This window comes from Oncorhynchus tshawytscha, linkage group LG16 (genome assembly GCF_018296145.1).
Source record: "Oncorhynchus tshawytscha isolate Ot180627B linkage group LG16, Otsh_v2.0, whole genome shotgun sequence".
In the NCBI taxonomy this organism is placed as follows: Eukaryota; Metazoa; Chordata; class Actinopteri; order Salmoniformes; family Salmonidae; genus Oncorhynchus; species Oncorhynchus tshawytscha.
The window spans coordinates 83,284,550-83,312,035 of record NC_056444.1 but is presented as its reverse complement, the minus strand read 5'-3'; positions in this window follow the sequence as shown (position 1 = coordinate 83,312,035).

Below are 27,486 nucleotides of genomic sequence, written 5' to 3'. Positions count from 1 at the left end.
TGGTATGGTTCAGTCTTGTTGATATGGTCTGGTATGGTTCAGTCTTGTAGATATGGTCTGGTATGGTTCAGTCTTGTTGATATGGTCTGGTATGGTTCAGTCTTGTTGATATGGTCTGGTATGGTTCAGTCTTGTTGATATGGTCTGGTATGGTTCAGTCTTGTTGATATGTTCTGGTATAGTTCCTGCTCCGACTATGTGACAACAGAACATCTGTTTGGCAGCAGTGAGGAAGGCAGCAGTGAGGAAGGCAGCAGTGAGGAAGGGCAGCAGTGAGGAAGGGCAGCAGTGAGGAAGGGCAGCAGTGAGGAAGGCAGCAGGGAGGAAGGGCAGCAGTGAGGAAGGGCAGCAGTGAGGAAGGGAGGAAGGGCAGCAGTGAGGAAGGCAGCAGTGAGGAAGGCAGCAGGGAGGAAGGCAGCAGTGAGGAAGGGCAGCAGTGAGGAAGGGCAGCAGTGAGGAAGGCAGCAGTGAGGAAGGCAGCAGTGAGGAAGGGCAGCAGTGAGGAAGGCAGCAGTGAGGAAGGCAGCAGTGAGGAAGGCAGCAGTGAGGAAGGCAGCAGTGAGGAAGGGCAGCAGTGAGGAAGGGCAGCAGTGAGGAAGGCAGCAGTGAGGAAGGCAGCAGTGAGGAAGGGCAGCAGTGAGGAAGGGCAGCAGTGAGGAAGGCAGCAGTGAGGAAGGCAGCAGTGAGGAAGGGCAGCAGTGAGGAAGGGCAGCAGTGAGGAAGGCAGCAGTGAGGAAGGCAGCAGTGAGGAAGGGCAGCAGTGAGGAAGGGCAGCAGTGAGGAAGGACAGCAGTGAGGAAGGGCAGCAGTGAGGAAGGCAGCAGTGAGGAAGGGCAGAAGGATGCTTGTAGCTACAGTGTTTCTTCCAACTCCATCCATCTCAGTATAAAGTTTCCTCTATCTAAAACCTTTGGTTCATCAGAGGTCCCTGAGAACCAGGGTTAGGGTCAATTCCATTTAAATTCAGGAGGTCAGTTTACTTCCTCAAAGTCTGTTTACTTCCTGAATTGACTGAATTGAAATGGGTATGTAAATGATAGCTTTCGTTTAGATGAGACGGGTCTGTAAATGATAGTTTTGGTTGGGATGAGACCAGTGTGTACACATTACATTTCCTTGTTTGTGTGTCAGTCTGTTTCCAGGTGATCTGTTTCATTCATTGTAGCTCGTGTATTTTTTAACATTTTGTTTTTATTAGTAGTTGCGATCCTTACGAAGAAACCACGCTGCTTCTTAACACACTGCTCGCTTAACCCAGAAGTCAGCCGAACCAACGTATCGGAGGGAAACGCGTTCCAACTGACGACAGAGTCAGCTTGCAGGCGCGCGGGCCCGCCACTAGGCGTTTCTCGTTCCATACGTTCATTTGTCCGTTTCTGTGTGTTCATATTTCTTTCAGCGTGTAACTGTAACCAACACTCGTTTGGCTGTTACTACGACCCCGAGGTTGACCAGAGGAGAGCTAGCATCAACGTCCAGGGACAGTACAGGGGGGGCGGAGTCTGCATGGAGTGTCAGGTATTACTACTGCCCTTTTATCAACACCTACTCCTTACAGTAGGAGATGATTACAGAAGATAAAAGACATGACCTAGACAAGTGAAATTACATTTGTTCAACCAATAAATATATCAATCAATCAATGTCATCGACTCATTGTAGTCCTGTGTTGTATGTCATTGACTCATTGTAATCCTGTGTTGTATGTCATTGACTCATTGTAGTCCTGTGTTGTATGTCATTGACTCATTGTAATCCTGTGTTGTATGTCATTGACTCATTGTAGTCCTGTGTTGTATGTCATTGACTCATTGTAATCCTGTGTTGTATGTCATTGACTCATTGTAATCCTGTGTTGTATGTCATTGACTCATTGTAGTCCTGTGTTGTATGTCATTGACTCATTGTAATCCTGTGTTGTATGTCATTGACTCATTGTAATCCTGAAGATAAATCTCAGTAACCCTCCCCTAAAATAAATCTGTGTTGTATGTCATTGACTCATTGTAGTCCTGTGTTGTATGTCATTGACTCATTGTAATCCTGTTTTGTATGTCATTAACTCACTGCCAGCATCACACCGCTGGTGTCAACTGTGAGCGCTGTATCCTCACCTACTACAGATCACCTGACCATCCCCTGGACTCCCCATTGGCCTGCTCCCGTGAGTGACAGTTTATATTCAAACTAAAATACATGTTGATTGGTGTGTTTGAAAGATAATATTTAATTAGTCACTTATGTGGAAAGAAAATGGTGTTATAGCTGAACTGGGGGTCTTGATGATAATGTTTCTTACAAGTCATATTTGTTACTTGACAGCAGATTAATAGAGTTGATTGTCTTCGTTCACCTCCTCTTCCTCCTCCTCCTCCTCCTTCTCCTCCTCTTCCTCCTCTTCCTCCTCCTTCTCCTCCTCTTCCTCATCTTTCTCCTCCTCCTCCTCCTCCTCTCCTCCTCCTCCTCCTCCTCCTCTTCCTCCTCTCCCTCCTCTTCCTCCTCCTCCTTTTCCTCCTCCTCCTCCTCTTCCTCCTCTTCCTCCTCCTCTTCCTCCTCCTCCTCCCTCCTCCTCCTCCTCTTCCTCCTCTTCCTCCTCCTCTTCCTCTTCCTCCTCCTCCTCCTCTTCCTCCTCCTCTTCCTCCTCCTCCTCACCCTCCTCTTCCTCCTCTCCCTCCTCTTCCTCCTCCTCCTCCTTCTCCTCCTCCTTCTCCTCATCTTCCTCCTCCTCTTCCTCCTCCTCCTCTCCCTCCTCTTCCTCCTCTCCCTCCTCTTCCTCCTCCTCTTCCTTCTCCTCCTCCTCCTCCTTCTCCTCATCTTCCTCCTCCTCCTCCTCCTCTTCCTCCTCCACCTCCACTTCCTCCTCCTCCTCCTCCTCCTCTCTGCAGCCTGTGTGTGCCGGTCAGAGTTCACAGATGGTACCTGTGAGGATCTGACGGGTCGGTGTTACTGTAAACCCAGCTACACCGGAGAGAACTGTGACTCCTGTGCTGAGGGATTCATTAACTTCCCAGACTGCTACTGTAAGTATCCAGAATAAAAAAATCATTGTTATGGTTCTCATAAAATAGGTCTTCGGGTACAAAGTTGTAGGGCATAAACAGGAAGTAGTCTTTTTGTTTTATTTCACCTTTATTTAACCAGGTAGGCTAGTTGAGAACACCTTTATTTAACCAGGTAGGCTAGTTGAGAACACCTTTATTTAACCAGGTAGGCTAGTTGAGAACAAGTTCTCATTTGCAACTGCGACCTGGCCAAGATAAAGCGTAGCAACTCGACACAGACAACACAGAGTCACACATGGAGTAAACAAAACATAAGTCAATAATACAGTAGAACAAAAGAAAACAAAAAGTATATATACAGTGAGTGTAAATGAGGTAAGATAAGGGAGTTAAGGCAATAAATAGGCCATGGTGGCGAAGTGATTACAATATAGCAATTAAACACTGGAATGGTAGATCGGCAGAAGATGAATGTTCAAGTAGAGATACTGGGGTGCAAAGGAGCAAGATAAATAAATAAATACAGTATGGGGATGAGGTAGGTAGATATATGGGCTGTTTACAGATGGGCTATGTACAGGTTCAGTGGTCTATGAGCTGCTCTGACAGCTTGCGCTTAAAGCTAGTGAGGTAGATATGAGTCTCCAGCTTCAGAGAGTTTTGCAGTTCGTTCCAGTCATTGGCAGCAGAGAACTGGAAGGAAAGACGACCAAAGGAGGAATTGGCTTTGGGGATGACCAGTGAGGGACAGTTTCCCTGGACACAGATTTAACCTAGTCCTGGACAACAACAAAAATCATTCTCAGTGGAGAATGTCTATTGAAATAGCTGTTTAGTTCAGGACTAAATGATCTCTATTTGGAAAACAGATCCTAGAGCTTTACAGCAGCCCAGGATCGATAAGAACTCTCTCTCAAGGGGACTACTGCTATAACTTGTCCAATGCGTGTTTCTGTCAGCCATAGCAACCTACCTCAACAACAACAATAGCAACAGAGAAGCTAAACCTGCCGGAGAAATCATCAGTAAGTCTTTTAAATCTATGTTATTTCTTCAATTTATTCAAAACGTATAGTACAAATCTAACTAACAATTCTAACAAACAAACAACTTGTGTGTATAAGACAGTAGTTTTGGAATTGTTAGTTAGATTACTTGTTGGTTATTACTGCATTGTCGGAACTAGAAGCACAAGCATTTCGCTACACTCGCATTAACATCTGCTAACCATGTGTATGTGACAAATAAAATTTAATTTGATTTGATACCGACAGAGTCAGACAAGACACATTTTTCTCCATCTGTGGTATCATGTGTTATTATAACCAATCATTTTCTCTGCGTTGTACACGTCTCTACTTGTGTTGGACCGTCAAACCCTATTGGATTGATGAGATAGGCAATGGGGGGGGACAGGATTAGCAGAAGCAAACAATGTCAAGTCTATCCTTGGCTACAGTAACAGTACGTGTCTCTGTCTCTGTCTCTGTCTCTGTCTCTGTCTCTGTGTAGACTGTGAGTGCAGTGCTGCTGGGACGGAGGGAAACTCCTGCCGTCCTGATCCGCGTACCCGCACCTGTATCTGCAAACCTGGCTTCACTGGGGAACACTGTGAAGTCTGTGTCCCAGGGTACTACGGACTCAACTGCCAGGGTAAGATACCACCCTGAGAGACTATACACTAGATACCACCCAGAGATATACACTAGATACCACACAGAGATATACACTAGATACCACCCATAGATATACACTAGATACCACCCAGAGAGACTATACACTAGATACCACCCAGAGACTATACACTAGATACCACCCAGAGAGACTATACACTAGATACCACCCAGAGAGACTATACACTAGATACCACCCAGAGAGACTATACACTAGATACCACCCAGAGAGACTATACACTAGATACCACCCAGAGACTATACACTAGATACCACCCAGAGAGACTATACACTAGATACCACCCAGAGAGACTATACACTAGATACCACCCAGAGATATACACTAGATACCACCCAGAGATACTATACACTAGATACCACCCAGAGATATACACTAGATACCACCCAGAGAGACTATACACTAGATACCACCCAGAGAGACTATACACTAGATACCACCCAGAGAGACTATACACTAGATAACTACACACAGAGATATACACTAGATAACTACACACAGTGATATACACTAACTACACACATATATATATGCTAGATAACTACACACAGAGATAAACACTAGATATATACACTAGATAACTACACACAGAGATAAACACTAGATATATACACTAGATAACTACACACAGATATATACACTAGATAACTACACACAGAGATAAACACTAGATATATACACTAGATAACTACACACTGAGATATACATTAGATAACTACACACTGTCAGGCATGCTCATACTCCCCAGCCCCACAAACAAACACAAACACACTTGTTGGTTGTGTAATGACCCCAGTGTGCCGTCTCCTCCGCCAGCATGTCGGTGCTCAGGCGCCGGGTGCCAGGGTGGTAGGTGTGATACGCTGACTGGGCAGTGCCAGTGTCACCAAGGCTTCCAGGGCTACTCATGTGACCAGTGTGCTCCAGGCTACTTCAACTACCCCCTCTGCCGACGTGAGTATCTGCCAACACATTGTTACCCACTGTGCCAAAGTGACTGTCTGTCTGCCAACACATTGGCTCCAAAAAACATCGCCTGCTAAATGTCTGTCTCTTCAGAAAGCTGACACAACAGACAGCACCATGAATATACAGCTCAATACTGATATACAGCTCAATACTGATATACAGCTCAATACTGATATACAGCTCAATACTGATATACAGACAGGACCATGAATATAGAGCTCAATACTGATATACAGCTCAATACTGATATACAGCTCAATACTGATATACAGACAGGACCATGGATATAGAGCTCACTTGTGATACCACCCATACTGATATACAGCTCAATACTGATATACAGCTCAATACTGATATACAGACAGGACCATGGATATAGAGCTCAATACTGATATACAGCTCAATACTGATATACAGACAGGACCATGGATATAGAGCTCAATACTGATATACAGCTCAATACTGATATACAGCTCAATACTGATATACAGACAGGACCATGGATATAGAGCTCAATACTGATATACAGCTCAATACTGATATACAGCTCAATACTGATATACAGCTCAATACTGATATACAGACAGGACCACGGATATCCAGCTCAATACTGATATACAGCTCAATACTGATATACAGCTCAATACTGATATACAGACAGGACCACGGATATACAGCTCAATACTGATATACAGCTCAATACTGATATACAGCTCAATACTGATATACAGCTCAATACTGATATACAGCTCAATACTGATATACAGACATGACCACGGATATCAGCTCAATACTGATATCCAGCTCATACTGATATACAGACTCAATACTGAGAGACTATACAGACAGGACCACCCAGGATATACAGCTCAATACTGATATACAGCTCAATACTGATATACAGCTCAATACTGATATACAGCTCAATACTGATATACAGACAGGACCACGGATATCCAGCTCAATACTGATATACAGCTCAATACTGATATACAGCTCAATACTGATATACAGACAGGACCATGGATATACAGCTCAATACTGATATACAGCTCAATACTCATACTGATATACAGCTCAATACTGACTCAGGACCGCTTGCCTGTTGAGTGAATTGTTTCTGGAATTAATTCTGTTTTGGAATTACAATAAAAGTTCATAAATGTTGTCACACAAACTCTGTTTGTCTTTCCCCTCCGTCAGTGTGTGGCTGTAGCAGCGTGGGTTCCCTCCCAGAGGGCTGTGATTGGTCTGGACGGTGTGTGTGTCGTCCGGAGTTCCAGGGACCGCGATGTGAGCAGTGTAGATCAGGCTTCCACTCCTACCCCAACTGCCAAGGTACTGACCGCTGACTGGACCACACACCACGGTCATCAACTACACACACCGAAACTACACCCACCACACCTACACACACCACATCTACACACACCAAACTACACATACCACGCTCATCAACTACACACACCGAAACTACACACACCACACCTACACACACCACATCTACACACACCAAACTACACATACCACGCTCATCAACTACACACTGGTACCACCCAGAACTATACAACTACACACATCAACTTCCAACAGCACAGCACTTTATTCTCTTCCAACACACCGAAACTACACACACCGAAACTACACACACCACATCTACACACACCACATCTACACACACCGAAACTACACACACCACACCTACACACACCAAAACTACACATACCACGCTCATCAACTACACACACCGAAACTACACACACCAAAACTACACACACCACATCTACACACACCGAAACTACACACACCACACCTACACACACCAAAACTATACATACCACGCTCATCAACTACACACACCGAAACTACACACACTGCATCTACACACACCAAACTACACACACCACATCAACTACACACACCAGACACCACAACTACACACACCGGACACCCCAACTACACACCAGACACCGCAACTACACACACCAGACACCATAACTACATACACCAGACACCCCAACTACACACACCAGACACCCCATAACTACACACACCAGACACCGCTAACTACACACAGATAGACACACAGACTACACACACCAGACACCACAGACTAACACACCAGACACCACAACTACACACACCAGACACCCAACTACACACACTACAGACACCAGCAACTACATACATCAGCACCCCAACTACACAAACACAGAAACCACAACTACACACCGCCAGACACAGGTACACTGACTGGGCAGACACCCAACTACACACACCAGACACCCAAACTACACACACCAGACACCCCAACTGCACACGTGAGACACCACAACTACACACACCAGAAACCACTGTACACACATCAGACACCCCAACTACACTGGTCAGTCTGCACACACCAGGCTGACAACTACACACCAAACACCCCAACTGACAAACCAGACACCCCAACTGTCACTTCACCCTGACTACAGACAGGCCATGACATATACAGCAACTGATATACAGCTCAGACAGCCACAACTGATATACACACAGACACCCCAACTGATATACAGCTCAAACTACACACAGCCAGACACCTCAACTGGATATACACCTCAACTGATATACAGCTCAATACCCCAATACAGCTCAATACTGACAGCTCAAACTGATATACAGCTCAATACTGAACTACAGACAGGACCCCATATACACAATACTGATATACAGCTCACCACTGACATACAGCCAATACATACACAGACACCACATATACAGCTCAATCAGATATACAGCACATACTGAAATACAGACACCACAACTACATATACAGACACTACAACTACACACACCAGACACCAGCTCAACTGACATACAGCCAGACACCCCAACTGACACACTGACCAGACACCCCAACTACACACATGTTGACACCCAAACTACACACACCAGACACCCCAACTACTTACACTCAGACCGCTGTTTCTGTTAATTCTGTTTTGGAATTACAATAAAAGTTCAAACTCTGACACTGTGATTGGTCTGTGTGTGTGTCCGGACTACAGGGACACCAGAAACCACAACTACACACTACCCCAACTACTGACCGCTGACACCAAACATCATCAACTACACAAACCAGACACCCCAACACACCTACACACACCTACATCTACACACCCCAAACTACACATACCAGACACCCCAACTACACACACCACAAATACACACACCAGACACCACAACTACACACACCAAACTACACACACCACGCATCAACTACACACACCAGACACCACACATACCAAACCTACACACACCACATCTACACACACCAAACTACACATACCACGCTCATCAACTACACACACAAACTACACACACCAGATCTACACACAATCTACACACACCAGACACCACAACTACCACACCTACACCACAAAACTACACATACCACACACCCCAACTACACAAACCAAAACCCCAACTACACACACCCCATCTACACACACCAACCCCAACTACACACGCCACCCCAACTACACACACCAGACACCACAACTACACACACCAGACACCACAACTACACACACCACACACCCCAACTACACACACCAGACACCACAACTACACACACCAGACACCACAACTACACACATCAGACACCACAACTACACACACCACACACCCCAACTACACATACCAGACACCACAACTACACATACCAGACAATAAAACACACCACACATCAGTCATTTTGTAGAGGTGTCTGAACTCTCTATCAAAACAGTTTGGTGATGTGTGAGACTACAAAGCAGTCGTAGACAGAAGACAAATCACCTCTTAAATAACTCATTATTATTTGTCGACAGGTCAGTCTGCTCAGTTGGTGAATAGCGACAGAGCAGAACACGGCCACTATCTAATGTTGTCACTTCCTGTTTACCCAGTGTGCACCTGTGACCCTCGCACCTCCCTGGGCTCCAGCTGCAGTGTGTCGGGTCACTGCCACTGCAGACCCAACTACAGCGGCGCCACCTGTGACCAGTGTGCTCCTGGTTTCTACGGCTTCCCCAGCTGCACGCGTAAGTTGTCCGAGTTCAGACGACATCTCAAAGCCTGATTGGTTGTTAAAATCAGATTGCTTCAATATCTAAAACTAATTTCTAAATATGTACAAGGCAATTTCTTAAACGATGGCGGCCGTCTGCGTTGTATGTGTTTATTACCCTGTCTAATCTGTCATGTTGTTATGTGTTTATTACCCTGTCTAATCTGCCATGGTGTCATGTGTTTATTACCCTGTCTAATCTGTCATGTTGTTATGTGTTTATTACCCTGTCTAATCTGTCATGTTGTTATGTGTTTATTACCCTGTCTAATCTGCCATGGTGTCATGTGTTTATTACCCTGTCTAATCTGTCATGTTGGTATGTGTTTATTACCCTGTCTAATCTGTCATGTTGTTATGTGTTTATTACCCTGTCTAATCTGTCATGTGTTTATTACCCTGTCTAATCTGTCATGTGTTTATTACCCTGTCTAATCTGTCATGTTGTTATGTGTTTATTACCCTGTCTAATCTGTCATGTTGTTATGTGTTTATTACCCTGTCTAATCTGTCATGTTTTATTACCCTGTCTAATCTGTCATGTGTTTATTACCCTGTCTAATCTGTCATGTTGTCATGTGTTTATTACCCTGTCTAATCTGTCATGTTGTTATGTGTTTATTACCCTGTCTAATCTGTCATGTTGTTATGTGTTTATTACCCTGTCTAATCTGTCATGTGTTTATTACCCTGTCTAATCTGTCATGTTGTTATGTATTTATTACCCTGTCTAATCTGTCATGTGTTTATTACCCTGTCTAATCTGTCATGTTGTTATGTATTTATTACCCTGTCTAATCTGTCATGTGTTTATTACCCTGTCTAATCTGTCATGTTGTTATGTATTTATTACCCTGTCTAATCTGTCATGTGTTTATTACCCTGTCTAATCTGTCATGTTGTTATGTATTTATTACCCTGTCTAATCTGTCATGTGTTTATTACCCTGTCTAATCTGTCATGTTGTTATGTGTTTATTACCCTGTCTAATCTGTCATGTTGTTATGTATTTATTACCCTGTCTAATCTGTCATGTGTTTATTACCCTGTCTAATCTGTCATGTGTTTATTACCCTGTCTAATCTGTCATGTGTTTATTACCCTGTCTAATCTGTCATGTTGTTATGTATTTATTACCCTGTCTAATCTGTCATGTGTTTATTACCCTGTCTAATCTGTCATGTGTTTATTACCCTGTCTAATCTGTCATGTTGTTATGTGTTTATTACCCTGTCTAATCTGTCATGTTGTTATGTATTTATTACCCTGTCTAATCTGTCATGTGTTTATTACCCTGTCTAATCTGTCATGTTGTTATGTATTTATTACCCTGTCTAATCTGTCATGTGTTTATTACCCTGTCTAATCTGCCATGTGTTTATTACCCTGTCTAATCTGTCATGTTGTTATGTATTTATTACCCTGTCTAATCTGTCATGTGTTTATTACCCTGTCTAATCTGTCATGTGTTTATTACCCTGTCTAATCTGTCATGTGTTTATTACCCTGTCTAATCTGTCATGTGTTTATTACCCTGTCTAATCTGTCATGTTGTTATGTGTTTATTACCCTGTCTAATCTGTCATCTAATCTGTCATGTGTTTATTACCCTGTCTAATCTGTCATGTTGGTATGTGTTTATTACCCTGTCTAATCTGTCATGTTGTTATGTGTTTATTACCCTGTCTAATCTGTCATGTGTTTATTACCCTGTCTAATCTGTCATGTGTTTATTACCCTGTCTAATCTGTCATGTTGTTATGTGTTTATTACCCTGTCTAATCTGTCATGTTGTTATGTGTTTATTACCTTGTCTAATCTTTCATGTGTTTATTACCCTGTCTAATCTGTCATGTGTTTATTACCCTGTCTAATCTGTCATGTGTTTATTACCCTGTCTAATCTGTCATGTTGTTATGTATTTATTACCCTGTCTAATCTGTCATGTGTTTATTACCCTGTCTAATCTGTCATGTGTTTATTACCCTGTCTAATCTGTCATGTTGTTATGTATTTATTACCCTGTCTAATCTGTCATGTGTTTATTACCCTGTCTAATCTGTCATGTGTTTATTACCCTGTCTAATCTGTCATGTTGTTATGTATTTATTACCCTGTCTAATCTGTCATGTGTTTATTACCCTGTCTAATCTGTCATGTGTTTATTACCCTGTCTAATCTGTCATGTTGTTATGTGTTTATTACCCTGTCTAATCTGTCATGTGTTTATTACCCTGTCTAATCTGTCATGTTGTTATGTGTGAATCTAGCTAAATGCTAGCTGGCTAACTCCCTCTTCTCTCTCCTGTCTCCCCAGCTACTATGCTAATGTGTTAATATCTCTCTCCTCCCTCAGCTTGTCAGTGCTCAGCTGAGGGCTCCAGGTTCAGTAGCTGTGACCAGGTGAGTGGTCAGTGTACCTGTCTACCCAACGTCGTGGGACAGAGGTGTGACACCTGCAGCTCTGGAACCTACAGATTCCCTCTCTGCCAAGGTAGGTGACCTCCTATGGACTTGGTCATTCAATCAATCAATTAATCAATCAATAGAGCTTTATCATCCCTCAATGACAAATGAATTCAGTCCCTTTGCTCATATAATACACACATACTGTACATTCAATATCCATCTCGATTTCGATCTCAACCTTTGTATAGCCTCCACGTTGACTCTCTACTGGTACCCCCTGTATATAGCCTCCACGTTGACTCTCTACTGGTACCCCCTGTATATAGCCTCCACGTTGACTCTCTACTGGTACCCCCTGTATATAGCCTCCACGTTGACTCTCTACTGGTACCCCCTGTATATAGCCTCCACGTTGACTCTCTACTGGTACCCCCTGTATATAGCCTCCACGTTGACTCTCTACTGGTACCCCTGTATATAGCCTCCACGTTGACTCTGTACTGGTACCCCCCTGTATATAGCCTCCACGTTGACTCTGTACTGGTACCCCCTGTATATAGCCTCCACATTGACTCTGTACTGGTACCCCCTGTATATAGCCTCCACGTTGACTCTCTACTGGTACCCCCTGTATATAGCCTCCACATTGACTCTGTACCGGTACCCCAAGTATATAGCCTCCACATTGACTCTGTACCGGTACCCCCTGTATATAGCCTCCACATTGACTCTGTACCGGTACCCCCTGTATATAGCCTCCACATTGACTCTGTACCAGTACCCCCTGTATATAGCCTCCACATTGACTCTGTACCGGTACCCCCTATATATAGTCTTGTTATTCTATTGTTACTTTTTTATTTTTTTAACTTGAGTTAATTTCGTAAATATTTTTTAAACTTTATTCTCTTCCAACAGCATTGTTAGTTAAGGGCTTGTAAGGAAGCATTTCACTGTAAGGTTGTTGTTGTATTCGGCGCACGTGACTAATACAATTTGGTTTGATTTGTATCTCCCAGTCCATTGTCCATCTATAAGGAAAGATAAAATAATGACTATTTTACTAAGCTATTTGTTTCCTGTATTTTACTAAGTTATTTGTTTCCTGTATTTTACTAAACTATTTGTTTCCTGTATTTTACTAAGCTATTTGTTTCCTGTATTTTACTAAGCTATTTGTTTCCTGTATTTTACTAAGCTATTTGGTTTGATTTGTATGTATTTTACTAAGTCCATTTGTTTATCTATTTTACTAAGGAAAGATAAAATAATGACTATTTTACTAAGCTATTTGTTTCCTGTATTTTACTAAGTTATTTGTTTCCTGTATTTTACTAAACTATTTGTTTCCTGTATTTTACTAAGTTATTTGTTTCCTGTATTTTACTAAACTATTTGTTTCCTGTATTTTACTAAGCTATTTGTTTCCTGTATTTTACTAAGCTATTTGTTTCCTGTATTTTACTAAGCTATTTGTTTCCTGTATTTTACTAAGTTATTTGTTTACTGTATTTTACTAAACTTTTACTAAACTATTTGTTTACTGTATTTTACTAAACTATTTGTTTACTGTATTTTACTAAACTATTTGTTTACTGTATTTTACTAAGCTATTTGTTTCCTGTATTTTACTAAGTTATTTGTTTCCTGTATTTTACTAAACTATTTGTTTCCTGTATTTTACTAAGCTATTTGTTTCCTGTATTTTACTAAGCTATTTGTTTCCTGTATTTTACTAAGCTATTTGTTTCCTGTATTTTACTAAGTTATTTGTTTCTTCCTGTGCTCTGCAGCTGACACATGTAACCCAGCCGGTTCTGTACAGAACGAGGTCCTGCCAACCGATGGCTCCTGTGAGTGTCTTCTCTATGTGGAGGGAGTGGCCTGTGACAGGTGTAAACCTCTGTTCTGGAACCTGTCACCTGACACCGTCTATGGATGCTCCAGTAAGACACAACTTTATCCTTCAGGGATGGGCAACTCCAGTCCTCCAGCGCCTGATTGGTGTCACACTGTTTCTCCATCCCTAGCAAACACACCTGATTAATCAAATTGCGTTCTAAACTAAAGATCATGATTAGGAGATTATTGGAGTCAGGTGTGTTTGCTGGGTGCTGGGGGCAAAACTGTGACACCAATCAGGCCCTTCGAAGACTGGAATTGCCCGCCCCCTGCTTTAAATGTCATCAAAAGGAGGCATTGTGTTGGTTATTGTGAGGTTCATATTCCTATTACAGCCCAGTAGTGAAATGAATGTTCCGTGTGTTCCTCCTTCTCTCAGACTGTGAATGCAACGTTGGAGGGACAATGGGTGGTGTGGCAGAGTGTGCTCAGGTGAGAAGTGGGCTTGTTATAAACAACATGGACGTACAGTACTTCAGCTAATAATATGGTTTAGCAGTAAAGATGGGGTTTTCTCAGTGATTCAATACTCTTTGGAATTTACATAGCCAATAACACTGGCTAGCACTACTAGTGTAATAATAATAATTAGAATAATAATAATTATTATTATTATTATTATAATAATAATTATAACAATAATAACAATATAATAATAAAATAATTATAAAAAATGATTAGAATTATAGAAATAATAATAAAATAATTAAAAAAATAATAATTATAAAAATAATAATAATAATAAAATAATTTAACAAATAATTATTATTATTATAAAATAATTTTACAAATAATAATAATTATAATAATAATAATCTCTCTGTTTCTGTGTTTCAGAGTAACGGCCAGTGTCCCTGTAAGCCCAATGCGTGCGGTGGCACCTGCTCTGTGTGTAAAGATGGATTCTTCAACCTGCAGAGTGACAGCTTCTTCGGCTGTCAAGGTAAGCCTCATGGAACCAGTAGGAACCAGTAGGAACCAGTCGGAACCAGTAGGAACCAGTCGGAACCAGTAGGAACCAGTCGGAACCAGTAGGAACCAGTCGGAACCAGTCGGAATCACCAACCCAACATCTTAACCATTAGATCAAGAGGACATCCTCTTGATTCCAGGGCAACATTTGGGCTTTTACATGTCTCAAGAAAGGCTACTTCCACAGAGTGTGATTCCAAATCTCCTCTGCTACAATAACACTGGTCTGTGGTACGAGGAATTAAGTTATGTGATAAGTTATGTAATAATTGTGTACAGCAGTATATCATGATCTCTAGATGTGTTGGTGTGTGTGTTGCAGGTTGTACTGCAGCATATCATGATCTCTAGATGTGTTGGTGTGTGTGTTGCAGGTTGTACTGCAGCATATCATGATCTCTAGATGTGTTGGTGTGTGTGTTGCAGGTTGTACTGCAGCATATCATGATCTCTAGATGTGTTGGTGTGTGTGTTGCAGGTTGTACTGCAGCATATCATGATCTCTAGATGTGTTGGTGTGTGTGTTGCAGGTTGTACTGCAGTATATCATGATCTCTAGATGTGTTGGTGTGTGTGTTGCAGGTTGTACTGCAGTACATCATGATCTCTAGATGTGTTGGTGTGTGTGTTGCAGGTTGTACTGCAGTACATCATGATCTCTAGATGTGTTGGTGTGTGTGTTGCAGGTTGTACTGCAGTACATCATGATCTCTAGATGTGTTGGTGTGTGTGTTGCAGGTTGTCAGTGCGATATTGGAGGATCAGCGGGACAGTCCTGTGGGGAGAGGAACGGGAGATGTCGCTGCAGACCCAACGTAGAGGGACCCAAGTGTAACAGGTGACTGAAAACCGGTGTAAAAACATTCACTTTGCATCACACAAACAAGATAAAAAGATGTTCCCAAACACCTTTTCTTCCAGACAGCTGTTTTAACTCAACTCCTTGAGAAACAACACACAATATCCAGCTGAGGACAGAATCTTATTTTAAAGACCAGATTATTTAAACCAGTGTTCCTTCCTCCTTTATCCCAGACCTCGTCCGGACCACTACTTTCCAGACCTGCACCACCTGAAGTTTGAGATAGAGGAGGGTACCACGCTGGATGGGCGGCCGGTGCGTTTCGGCTATAACCCCGCGGAATTTGAAAGGTTCAGCTGGAGAGGGTACGCTCAGATGTCCCTAATACAGGTTAGTCTGCTCTAATCGAGACATGTGCTCTATAGTAATAGATAGTGTATATATAGCCTAAAATACACTCGGTGGCCAGTTTATTAGGTACACCACTCTGTTCACGAAAATGGTTCGCTCCTACAGACAGTGAGTCACGTGGCCGTGGCTTGTTATATAACGCAGGTAGACCGGCATCCAGTTACCGTGTTTGATTGAACTTTGCAATGGGTCAAACTAGTGACCTACGCGACTGAGTGTGGTATGATCGTCGGTGCCAGGCATACCGGATCCAGTATCGTAGAAACAGCCGTCCTCCTGGGGAACGAGATCACCAACAATGGGCAATTAAAGGTGGAAAAACATTACCTGGTCCGACAAAATCTCGGGTTCCTGTTGCGTCATGCTGATGGCAGAGTCAGGATTTGGCGTAAGCAGTATGAGTCCATGGCCCCCATCCTGCCTGGTGTCAACGGTACAGGCTGGTGGTGTAATGGTGTGGAGAATGTTTCCCTGGCACACGTTAGGTCCCTTGATACCAATCGATCACCGTTTGAATGTTTCCTTACAACTTGTAGAATCCCATGCCCCGAAGAATTCAGGCTATTCTGGAGGCAAAGAGGGGTCTGACCCATTACTATATGTACCTAATAAACTGTCCTCTGAGTGTACAGTATAACTCTATGGCTTTACACTCGACCCACACACTGGGCCAGTACTAGATATATGTGTATAGGACTCTGTCCTCCTTCTATTGCCTTAGGTCTCACTCTGGGCATGCAGCTATTGTATGTTAACAAATTATGTTTTTTTTTTTTGTAGTTGTATAAACAATAGCAGTAACTTAATTCCTAAAGGGATGAATCTAGTCCTTGCTATATAAATCCTTGGTATTATCTTAGTCCTTACTATATAAATCCTTGGTATTATCTTAGTCCTTACTATATAAATCCTTGGTATTATCTTAGTCCTTACGATATAAATCCTTGGTATTATCTTAGTCCTTACTATATAAATCATTGGTATTATCTTAGTCCTTACTATATAAATCCTTGGTATTATCTTAGTCCTTACTATATAAATCCTTGGTATTATCTTAGTCCTTACTATATAAATCCTTGGTATTATCTTAGTCCTTACTATATAAATCATTGGTATTATCTTAGTCCTTACTATATAAATCCTTGGTATTATCTTAGTGGATCCGTGTTATATTGAAGTCTAAGATAATGAAATGTCTATACAAGATGTATTATCATTGTTGGTCAAGAAGTCATTCTAACCCTGCATGTGCAAACCATAACTTATTCTCCTCTGTGAAGAAGATCCAATAGGTCTATGGTTTATCTATAGTATCCCAGCTTGCTTTAAGCTTGAGTGAATGATGGCTGAAGCTAGCGTGTTTGCATTGAGGGTCTACTAGTGTGTTTTATTGAGTGGGTGGGTGGGTGAGTGGCGGCTGTGCTCGGCATAGAGATGGATAGAGGGCAAACTTGGTCCTGTTTTACAATGGGCAGCGCCATTGAGGGATTTCACCATTTTTAAAGTAGCCAACTGGGCGGGACTTCCTATGGATTAAGGAAGTATCACAGAATTACATCCAGGTCAGCAGAAGGAATTACGCCCCCTACACATCCATCCTAACTTTGCAGTCTGTTGAGTTACGCCAGATGTTATTCACTTCAATGGGGACCATTCGCAACGGAGTGGCATTTTGCAGGAATTTTTCAAACTCTGCGTCATATTCAGTCCGTCAAAAGAATAGGAAATAACCTAACCACAGTCCTGCCAGACTCTGTCAATATAACAGGAAGTTACCTAACCACAGTCTGGCCAGACTCTCTCAATAGAACAGGAAGTTACCTAACCACAGTCCGGCCAGACTCTGTCAATATAACAGGAAGTTACCTAACCACAGTCTGGCCAGACTCTGTCAATAGAACAGGAAGTTACCTAACCACAGTCCGGCCAGACTCTGTCAATAGAACAGGAAGTTACCTAACCACAGTCTGGCCAGACTATGTCAATATAACAGGAAGTTACCTAACCACAGTCTGGCCAGACTCTGTCAATATAACAGGAAGTTACCTAACCACAGTCTGGCCAGACTCTGTCAATAGAACAGGAAGTTACCTAACCACAGTCCGGCCAGACTATGTCAATAGAACAGGAAGTTACCTAACCACAGAATGAGGTACTATAAATTAGTACTATTTTAATAGGAATGTTGAATATTATAACATTGGAGGTATATAGTATATGACTGTTGCCTCCCGTTTGAATTCGGAAAAGTTTGTGATGGTAATGACTTTTGTTTATGATGATAATTATTAGGTGTCGCTTCAGTATCTTCCACCTAGCCTAGCTTTTCGCTAGCTTGCTAACATTAACTGCTCTGCGTAAGCTAGCTTGCTAACATTAACTGCTCTGCGTAAGCTAGCTTGACTTGCAATAAAGTTAGAGAAACTGTCACGATCGTCGTAAGAAGCGGACCAAAGCGCAGCGTGGTGTGAACACATCATTTTTAAAATAAAAGAAAGCACTGGACACTGAATACAAACTATGTAAAACAATAAACGAATGTGACGCTATAATGAGAACTGTGCTGAACACAAGCAACTAACATAGACAATCACCCACAAACAAACAGTGAAACCCAGGCTACCTAAGTATGATTCTCAATCAGAGACAACTAATGACACCTGCCTTTGATTGAGAACCATACTAGGCCGAAACATAGAAATCCCCAAATCATAGAAAAACAAACATAGACTGCCCACCCCAACTCACGCCCTGACCATACTAAATAATGACAAAACAGAAATAAAGGTCAGAACGTGACAGAAAACAAATTGAGACAAATGTAACTAAACAAAACATGTTTTATTATCACCTGTAACAACATTTTATTTTGTCTTGAATGAAACTGTAATATTTCCCAAATATCTCCCCAAATAAATGTGATATCTGATGAGAGGCCGGCTCCCCTCCTTCTTATAAACACTACACTTATCCAACCAGTAGCTGGGCAAGACTGCGTGAAAAGGATGTAGGACAAAATATATTCCGTCCATTTGTGTACACAGCGTTAGCCAGTAAATGACATTTCTGATAAAACATTCTAGCACTGCAGATAGTGAAGCGAGAAGAAATGATCTACTTTAAAATGGAGAGCCCTCAACAGCGCTGCCCATGCTGTCACATAAGCGGTCAATGGCAAAGATAGGATGTTCGCCCTCTTCCCATCTCTATGGTGCTGGACTGGTTGGCTTTGGCTGCAGTGGTGGTGGTGTTATTGGAATAAAGGAGTGGCCTTCCCTCCCTGCTTTGTCCCTTTTCGATCCCTCTCTCCTGTACCCTGTACTCCTGTCTCCCTTCCCTCTCTCCTCCTCTCCATCCCTTCGCCTCCTCCATCCTCCCTCCTTCCTCCTCTCCCTCTCTCCTCCTCTCCATCCCTTTGCCTCCTCCATCCTCCCTCTCTCCTCCTCTCCCTCTCTCCTCCTCTCCATCCCTTTGCCTCCTCCATCCTCCCTCCTTCCTCCTCTCCCTCTCCCCTCCCTCCTCTCTCCATCCCTTCTCCTCCTCCATCCTCCCTCCTTCCTCCTCTCCATCTCCCCTCTCTCCTGTCCCCTCCTCTTATCCCTTCTACCCCTACCTCCCTCCCCCTCCCTCCCTCCTTCCTCATCTCCCCTTCCACCCTCATCTCCCTTCCCTCTCTCCTCTTCTCTCCATCCCTTCACCTCCTCTCTTCCCTCTCCCCTCCCTCCTCTCTCCATCCCTTCTCCTCCTCCATCCTTCCTCCACTCCCTCTTCCCTTCCTCCTCTCCCCTCCTCTCCATCCCCCTCCTTCCCCCTTCCCCCTACCTCTCCATTTCTCTCCATGCCCTCCCGCCAGTCTAAGGTGGTGGTTCAAGTCTCGGTTAGCTCTCCGGACCTGTTTCAAATAGTCTTGCACTATGTGAACCGCGGTGGCCTGGACATGATGGGCAGGGTGTCCATCCTGGAAGATGGGAATAACTCCACGTGTGGCAACTGTAAGTGTCGGACTCGGTGGTATCCTAGGCTTCAACCCAAAATGGCACCCTATTCCCTATTTAGTGCACTATATAGGGAATAGGTCATTTGTGATGCAGCCCTAACCCTTCTTCTCCCAGTCCCTCCTTTCTTCTCCTCTCCTCCCTGCTCTTCTTTAACTTCTTCCCTCGCTCTCTTCTCCCCATGGATAGAGAGGCTGGGTGTGAGTGTGACCTGGGTGTGAGTGTGACCTGGGTGTGAGTGTGACCTGGGTGTGAGTGTGACCTGGGAGTGAGTGTGACCTGGGTGTGAGTGTGACCTCTAACAGAGGTAGCTGGTAGTGGCATGCAGAGGCGTGGTCTAGAACTGGCGGTGGCTGCACTTCCTGTCATTGGTCAACGGTTTCTTAGGCACTGGAAACCCTGACCACCCCCCGAGTCCTCTAACCTCTACAGGGTCTTTAACGCAGACCTTATAATTTTCTTTACCTCTTCCCCCTCCTCTACCCTCTCCTCTTCATCCTCCTCTTCTAAACCTCTCCTCCTCTTCCTCCTCTACACTCTTCCTCCACCGCCTCCATTTCCACCTCTTCCTCCTACCCTCCTCTTCTTGCTCCTCCCTCGTCTTCCACCTCCTAATCCTCTTCTACCTACTCATCCTCTTCATCGTCCTCCTCCTCCCCCTCTTCGTCCCTCAGAGCGCGGTCAAACTGTCGGTGCACGTGAGTGAGGTGGATGTCTACCTCACGAGGTTCATCCTCAGATATGTAAATTCTGAGGCTGCTGTCTCCAATGGCAAAATAACAGCCTATCAGAAGAGCCGGAAAGGTACGTTTCACAGACCAGCTGATCAGAAATGACCAGACCTGATTACAGTATCTAATTGTTTGTAGAGATGAATTAAAGGAATATGATTTGCACTCTTTCTGTATGCTTTTTGACACTAGTTATGCAGTGTGGACCTAAATTGTAGTTTTCAGTCTAAAATGTATATTATCCTCTCTTGGCAAGTAAAGATTTTGCCTTTCACAACACCATGTATTCCCTATTGAACCACTCCACATTATACTGTTATTTGATTGGAATTTAATTGAATTCAATTAATTTCTGTATCTCTAACTCACTCCCTCTCGTTCTCGTCTGTCTCTCTCTCTCCCTCTCTCTCTCTCTCTCTCTCTCTCTCTCTCTCTCTCTCTCTCTCTCCCTCTCTCCCTCTCTCCCTCTCCCAGGCTCAGAACAGTCCAAACAGATTGTGTTTGCCCCCAGCTCAGAACCTACCTTCGTCAATGTGCCCCAGAATAACTTTGTAGAACCATTCGTCCTTAACCCTGGTACCTGGACGGTGATCATTGAAGCTGAGGGCATACTGCTGGTGGGAAGCCTATACATTTAGCCTATATATTAGATACGGTTACACCTCCATGTTGTTGTTGTTGTGTAAGGTCCATCGTCCTCCATGTTGTTGTTGTTGTTGTTGTGTAAGGTCCATCGTCCTCCATGTTGTTGTTGTTGTTGTTGTGTAAGGTCCATCGTCCTCCATGTTGTTGTTGTTGTTGTTGTTGTTGTTGTTGTTGTGTTGTTGTTGTTGTTGTTGTGTCCATGTTGTTGTTGTTGTTGTTGTGTAAGGTCCATCGTCCTCCATGTTGTTGTTGTTGTGTAAGGTCCATCGTCCTCCATGTTGTTGTTGTTGTGTAAGGTCCATCGTCCTCCATGTTGTTGTTGTTGTTGTTGTGTAAGGTCCATCGTCCTCCATGTTGTTGTTGTTGTTGTTGTGTAAGGTCCATCGTCCTCCATGTTGTTGTTGTTGTTGTTGTGTAAGGTCCATCGTCCTCCATGTTGTTGTTGTGTGTGTGGTCCATCGTCCTCCATGTTGTTGTTGTTGTGTGTGGTCCATCGTCCTCCATGTTGTTGTTGTTGTCCATCGGTCCATCGTCCTCCATGTTGTTGTTGTTGTTGTTGTGTGTAAGGTCCATCGTGTGTCCATGTTGTTGTTGTTGTTGTGTGTGGTCCATCGTCCTCCATGTTGTTGTTGTTGTGTGTGTGTGGTCCATCGTCCTCCATGTTGTTGTTGTTGTTGTTGTGTGTGGTCCATCGTCCTCCATGTTGTTGTTGTTGTTGTTGTTCCATGTTGTTGTTGTTGTGTGTGGTCCATCGTCCTCCATGTTGTTGTTGTTGTGTGTAAGGTCCATCGTCCTCCATGTTGTTGTTGTTGTTGTTGTTGTGTAAGGTCCATGTGTCCTCCATGTTGTTGTTGTTGTTGTTGTGTGTCCATCGTCCTCCATGTTGTTGTTGTTGTTGTTGTGTGTGGTCCATCGTGTGTCCATGTTGTTGTTGTTGTTGTGTGTGTAAGGTCCATCGTCCTCCATGTTGTTGTTGTTGTTGTTGTGTGGTCCATCGTCCTCCATGTTGTTGTTGTTGTTGTTGTGTTGTGTGTCCATCGTCCTCCATGTTGTTGTTGTTGTTGTGTGTGTGTGGTCCATCGTCCTCCATGTTGTTGTTGTTGTTGTGTAAGGTCCATCGTCCTCCATGTTGTTGTTGTTGTTGTTGTGTAAGGTCCATCGTCCTCCATGTTGTTGTTGTTGTTGTGTAAGGTCCATCGTCCTCCATGTTGTTGTTGTTGTTGTTGTGTGTGGTCCATCGTCCTCCATGTTGTTGTTGTTGTTGTTGTGTGTGGTCCATCGTCCTCCATGTTGTTGTTGTTGTTGTTGTGTAAGGTCCATCGTCCTCCATGTTGTTGTTGTTGTTGTGTAAGGTCCATCGTCCTCCATGTTGTTGTTGTTGTTGTGTGTGGTCCATCGTGTCCATGTTGTTGTTGTTGTTGTGTGTGGTCCATCGTCCTCCATGTTGTTGTTGTTGTTGTTGTTGTGTAAGGTCCATCGTCCTCCATGTTGTTGTTGTTGTTGTTGTGTAAGGTCCATCGTCCTCCATGTTGTTGTTGTTGTGTGTGTGGTCCATCGTCCTCCATGTTGTTGTTGTTGTTGTGTAAGGTCCATCGTCCTCCATGTTGTTGTTGTTGTTGTTGTGTAAGGTCCATCGTCCTCCATGTTGTTGTTGTTGTTGTTGTGTAAGGTCCATCGTCCTCCATGTTGTTGTTGTTGTGTAAGGTCCATCGTCCTCCATGTTGTTCTTGTTGTTGTGTAAGGTCCATCGTCCTCCATGTTGTTGTTGTTGTGTAAGGTCCATCGTCCTCCATGTTGTTGTTGTTGTTGTTGTGTAAGGTCCATCGTCCTCCCTGTAGGACAACTTGGTGTTATTGCCCTGTGCATAATACATTGCGACACAGGACATTTGCCATCATGTATATGATTTAAATGGATGCCTTGTGATTGATGTGGAGTCTGTTTTTAAACCCAGGACTACCTGGTGCTCCTGCCCAGTGCCTACTATGAAGCTCCCATTCTCCAGATCAAAGTGACTGAGCCATGCTCCTACAGGCCTGCACCGGATACCAGCCACAAGTAGGTCCTCTTCCACCTCCTCTACCCTCCTCTTCCTCTACCCTCCTCCTCCTCTACCCTCCTCCTCCTCCTCTACCCTCCTCCTCTTCTCCTCTAACCCTCCTCCTCTTCCCCCTCCTCCTCCTCCCCTCCTCCTCTTCCCCCTCCTCTTCCCCCTCCTCCTTCCCCCTCCTCTACCCTCCTCCTCTTCCTCCTCCTCTTCCCCCTCCTCCTCCTCCTCTACCCTCCTCCTCTTCCTCCTCCTCCTCTACCCTCCTCCTCTTCCCCCTCCTCCTCCTCCTCTACCCTCCTCCTCTTCCTCCTCCTCTTCCCCCTCCTCCTCTTCCCCCTCCTCCTCTACCCTCATCCTCTTCCACCTCCTCCTCTACCCTCCTCCTCTTCCCCCTCCTCCTCCTCCTCTACCCTCCTTCTCTTCCTCCTCCTCTTCCCCCTCCTCCTCTTCCCCCTCCTCCTCCTCTACCCTCCTCCTCTTCCTCCTCCTCCTCTACCCTCCTCCTCTTCCCCCTCTTCTTTCACCTCCTTCCTCTCTCACCTCCTCCTCCTCTTCTACTTCTTCCACCTCCTCCTCTTCCTCTTCATCCTCTTCTTTGTCTTCATCCTCCTCCTCTTCCATCTCCTCCCCTTCATCCTCCTCCCCCCTTTGTCCATCTACTTGTCTGTTGCATTGGATGTTAATCACAAACCCCCTTGAAACTCATATTATTTTTGGTACAATCTGTTTTCTAACGGCTCAGTATTTCTGTTAAAACTGTATTACAGCACTAGAATATAATTGAACTTGTCTCCCTGTGTCTCTCCCTGATAGCTGTTTGCTCTACAAGTATCTGTCTCTGGATGGGTTCCCCTCCATCTCTGGTAACGATGCCAGCTGCCGGTTCGACAATCACCTGCCCAGACCCTGTCACCAGGAGAGGATCACCCCTTTCCACCCAGACATGGCCATCTGCAGTGGCAGCAATGTGAGTAGAGAAGGAGAGTAGAGAGTGTGTGTGTGTGTGTGTGTGTGTGTGTGTGTGTGTGTGTGTGTGTGTGTGTGTGTGTGTGTGTGTGTGTGTGTGAGTGTGTGTGTGTATATGTGTTTATGTGTGTGTATGTGTGACGGTATGGATGAGTATGTTATAACTTTAAATGTAATGACTGAACACTGACTGAAATAGGGTCTCTCCTCTCTCAGCTAAATGTCCAGATACGTAGCCGGGTTCCCCGTCCCGGGGATTATGTTCTGGTGGTAGAATACGCCAGTGAGGAGGAAGCACCACAGACTATCTCTGTGTCCGTCAACACACCTGGCGGAAGGACACACCAGCACCACGTCACACTGCTGCACTGCAAATACAGGTGTGTGTGTGTTGTGTGTGTGTGTTTTGTTTTGTTTTGTTTTGTTTACAGCTGTTGCTGTCAATGAAAGAAGCTGGCTGCCATTGGTGTTTCATGAATGGATGTTATCTCTTCTCAATGTGTAGCCTGACCGATCATTCATCTCTCTCTCTCTCTCTCTCTGTGTGCAGTTTCCTGTGTCGGGTGGTGACCATCGATGAGATGAATCGCGTGGCTGTCTTTACTCTCCCTACTGATGCTGAGGTCCAACTGATCGCTGACAGAGCCAGCTTCCTCCTGGTAATACTGTTTATATAGACATGTTAGGTATATTTAGCAGACACTCTTATGCAGACTGGTTTACAGGAGCGTTGAAGGTTAAGTGCCTTGCTCAAGGGCACATTGACAGGTTTATCAACTAGTCGGCTTCTGGATTCAAACCAGCGACCTTTCGAGTTACTGGCTCAACGCTCTCTAGCGCTAGGCTACCTGTCGCTTTATCAACATGATGGGTTAAATGGGTTGATCGTTGGGTTAAATGGGTTGATCATGGGTTAAATGGGTTGATCATGGGTTGATCATGGGTTCAATGGGTTGATCGTTGGGTTAAATGGGTTGATCATGGGTTAAATGGGTTGATCATGGGTTAAATGGGTTGATCATGGGTTAAATGGGTTGATCATGGGTTAAATGGGTTGATCATGGGTTAAATGGGTTGATCATGGGTTAAATGGGTTGATCGTTGGGTTAAATGGGTTGATCATGGGTTAAATGGGTTGATCATGGGTTAAACACAGAGCAGTCGACGGTCAGCAGTGCTTGGGTTTTAAACCATCTCTCTTTTCTCCTGAAATATGCATTCATTCACTTAACTTCATGGATTTGAAAAAAAAAAGATTGTAGTTCCATGTCAACACCAAACCAATGTTTTCAAACTAGTGGTGAGTAGTGAACACTTTATTTTTTTTATTTTTTTTATTTCACCTTTATTTAACCAGGTAGGCCAGTTGAGAACACCTTTATTTAACCAGGTAGGCTAGTTGAGAACACCTTTATTTAACCAGGTAGGCTAGTTGAGAACACCTTTATTTAAAAGGGGAGGCTAATTGAGAACACCTTTATTTAACCAGGTAGGCTAGTTGAGAACACCTTTATTTAACCAGGTAGGCTAGTTGAGAACACCTTTATTTAACCAGGTAGGCTAGTTGAGAACACCTTTATTTAACCAGGTAGGCTAGTTGAGAGCAAGTTCTCATTTGCAACTGCGACCTGGCCAAGATAAAGCATAGCAGTGTGAACAGACAACACAGAGTTACACATGGAATAAACAAAACATACAGTCAATAATACAGTAGAACTAAAGAAAACAAAAAGTCTATATACAGTGAGTGTAAATGAGGTAAGATAAGGGAGTTAAGGCAATAAATAGGCCATGGTGGCGAAGTAATTACAATATAGCAATTACACACTGGAATGGTAGATATGCAGGAGATGAATGTGCAGGTAGAGATACTGGGGTGCAAAGGAGCAAAATAAATAAATACCAGTATGGTGATGAGGTAGGTAGATTTGATGGGCTGTTTACAGATAGGCTATGTGCAGTGATCTGTAAGCTGCTCTGACAGCTGGCGCTTAAACCTAGTAAGGGGGATGTGAGTCTCCAGCTTCAGAAATTTTTGCAATTCGTTCCAGTCATGGGCAGCAGAGAACTGGAAGGAAAGACGACCAAAGGAGGAATTGGCTTTGGGGGTGACCAGTGAGATATACCTGCTGGAGCGCGTGCTACGAGTGGGTGCTGCTATGGTGACCAGTGAGCTGAGATAAGGCGGGGCTTTACCTAGCAGAGACTTGTAGATAACCTGTAGCAAGTGGGTTTGGCGACGAGTATGAAACGAGGGCCAGCCAACGAGAGCGTACAGGTCGCAATGGTGGGTAGTGTATGGGGCTTTGGTGACAAAACGGATGGCACTGTGATAGACTGCATCCAATTTGTTGAGTAGAGGGTTGGAGGCTATTTTATAGATAACATCACCGAAGTCGAGGATCGGTAGGATGGTCAGTTTTACGAGGGTATGTTTGGCAGCATGAGTGAAGGATGCTTTGTTGCGATATAGGAAGCCGATTCTAGATTTAATTTTGGATTGGAGATGCTTATTGTGAGTCTGGAAGGAGAGTTTACAGTCTAACCAGACACCCAGGTATTTGTAGTTGTCCACATATTCTAAGTCAGAGCCGTCCAGAGTAGTGATGCTGGACGGGCGAGCAGGTGCGGGCAGCGATCGATTGAAAAGCATGCATTTAGTTTTACTAGCATTTAAGAGCAGTTGGAGGCCACGGAAGGAGAGTTGTATGGCATTGAAGCTCGTCTGGAGGTTAGTTAACACAGTGTCCAAGGAGGGGCCAGAAGTATACAGAATTGTGTCGTCTGCATAGAGGTGGATCAGAGAATCACCAGCAGCAAGAGCAACATCATTGATGTATA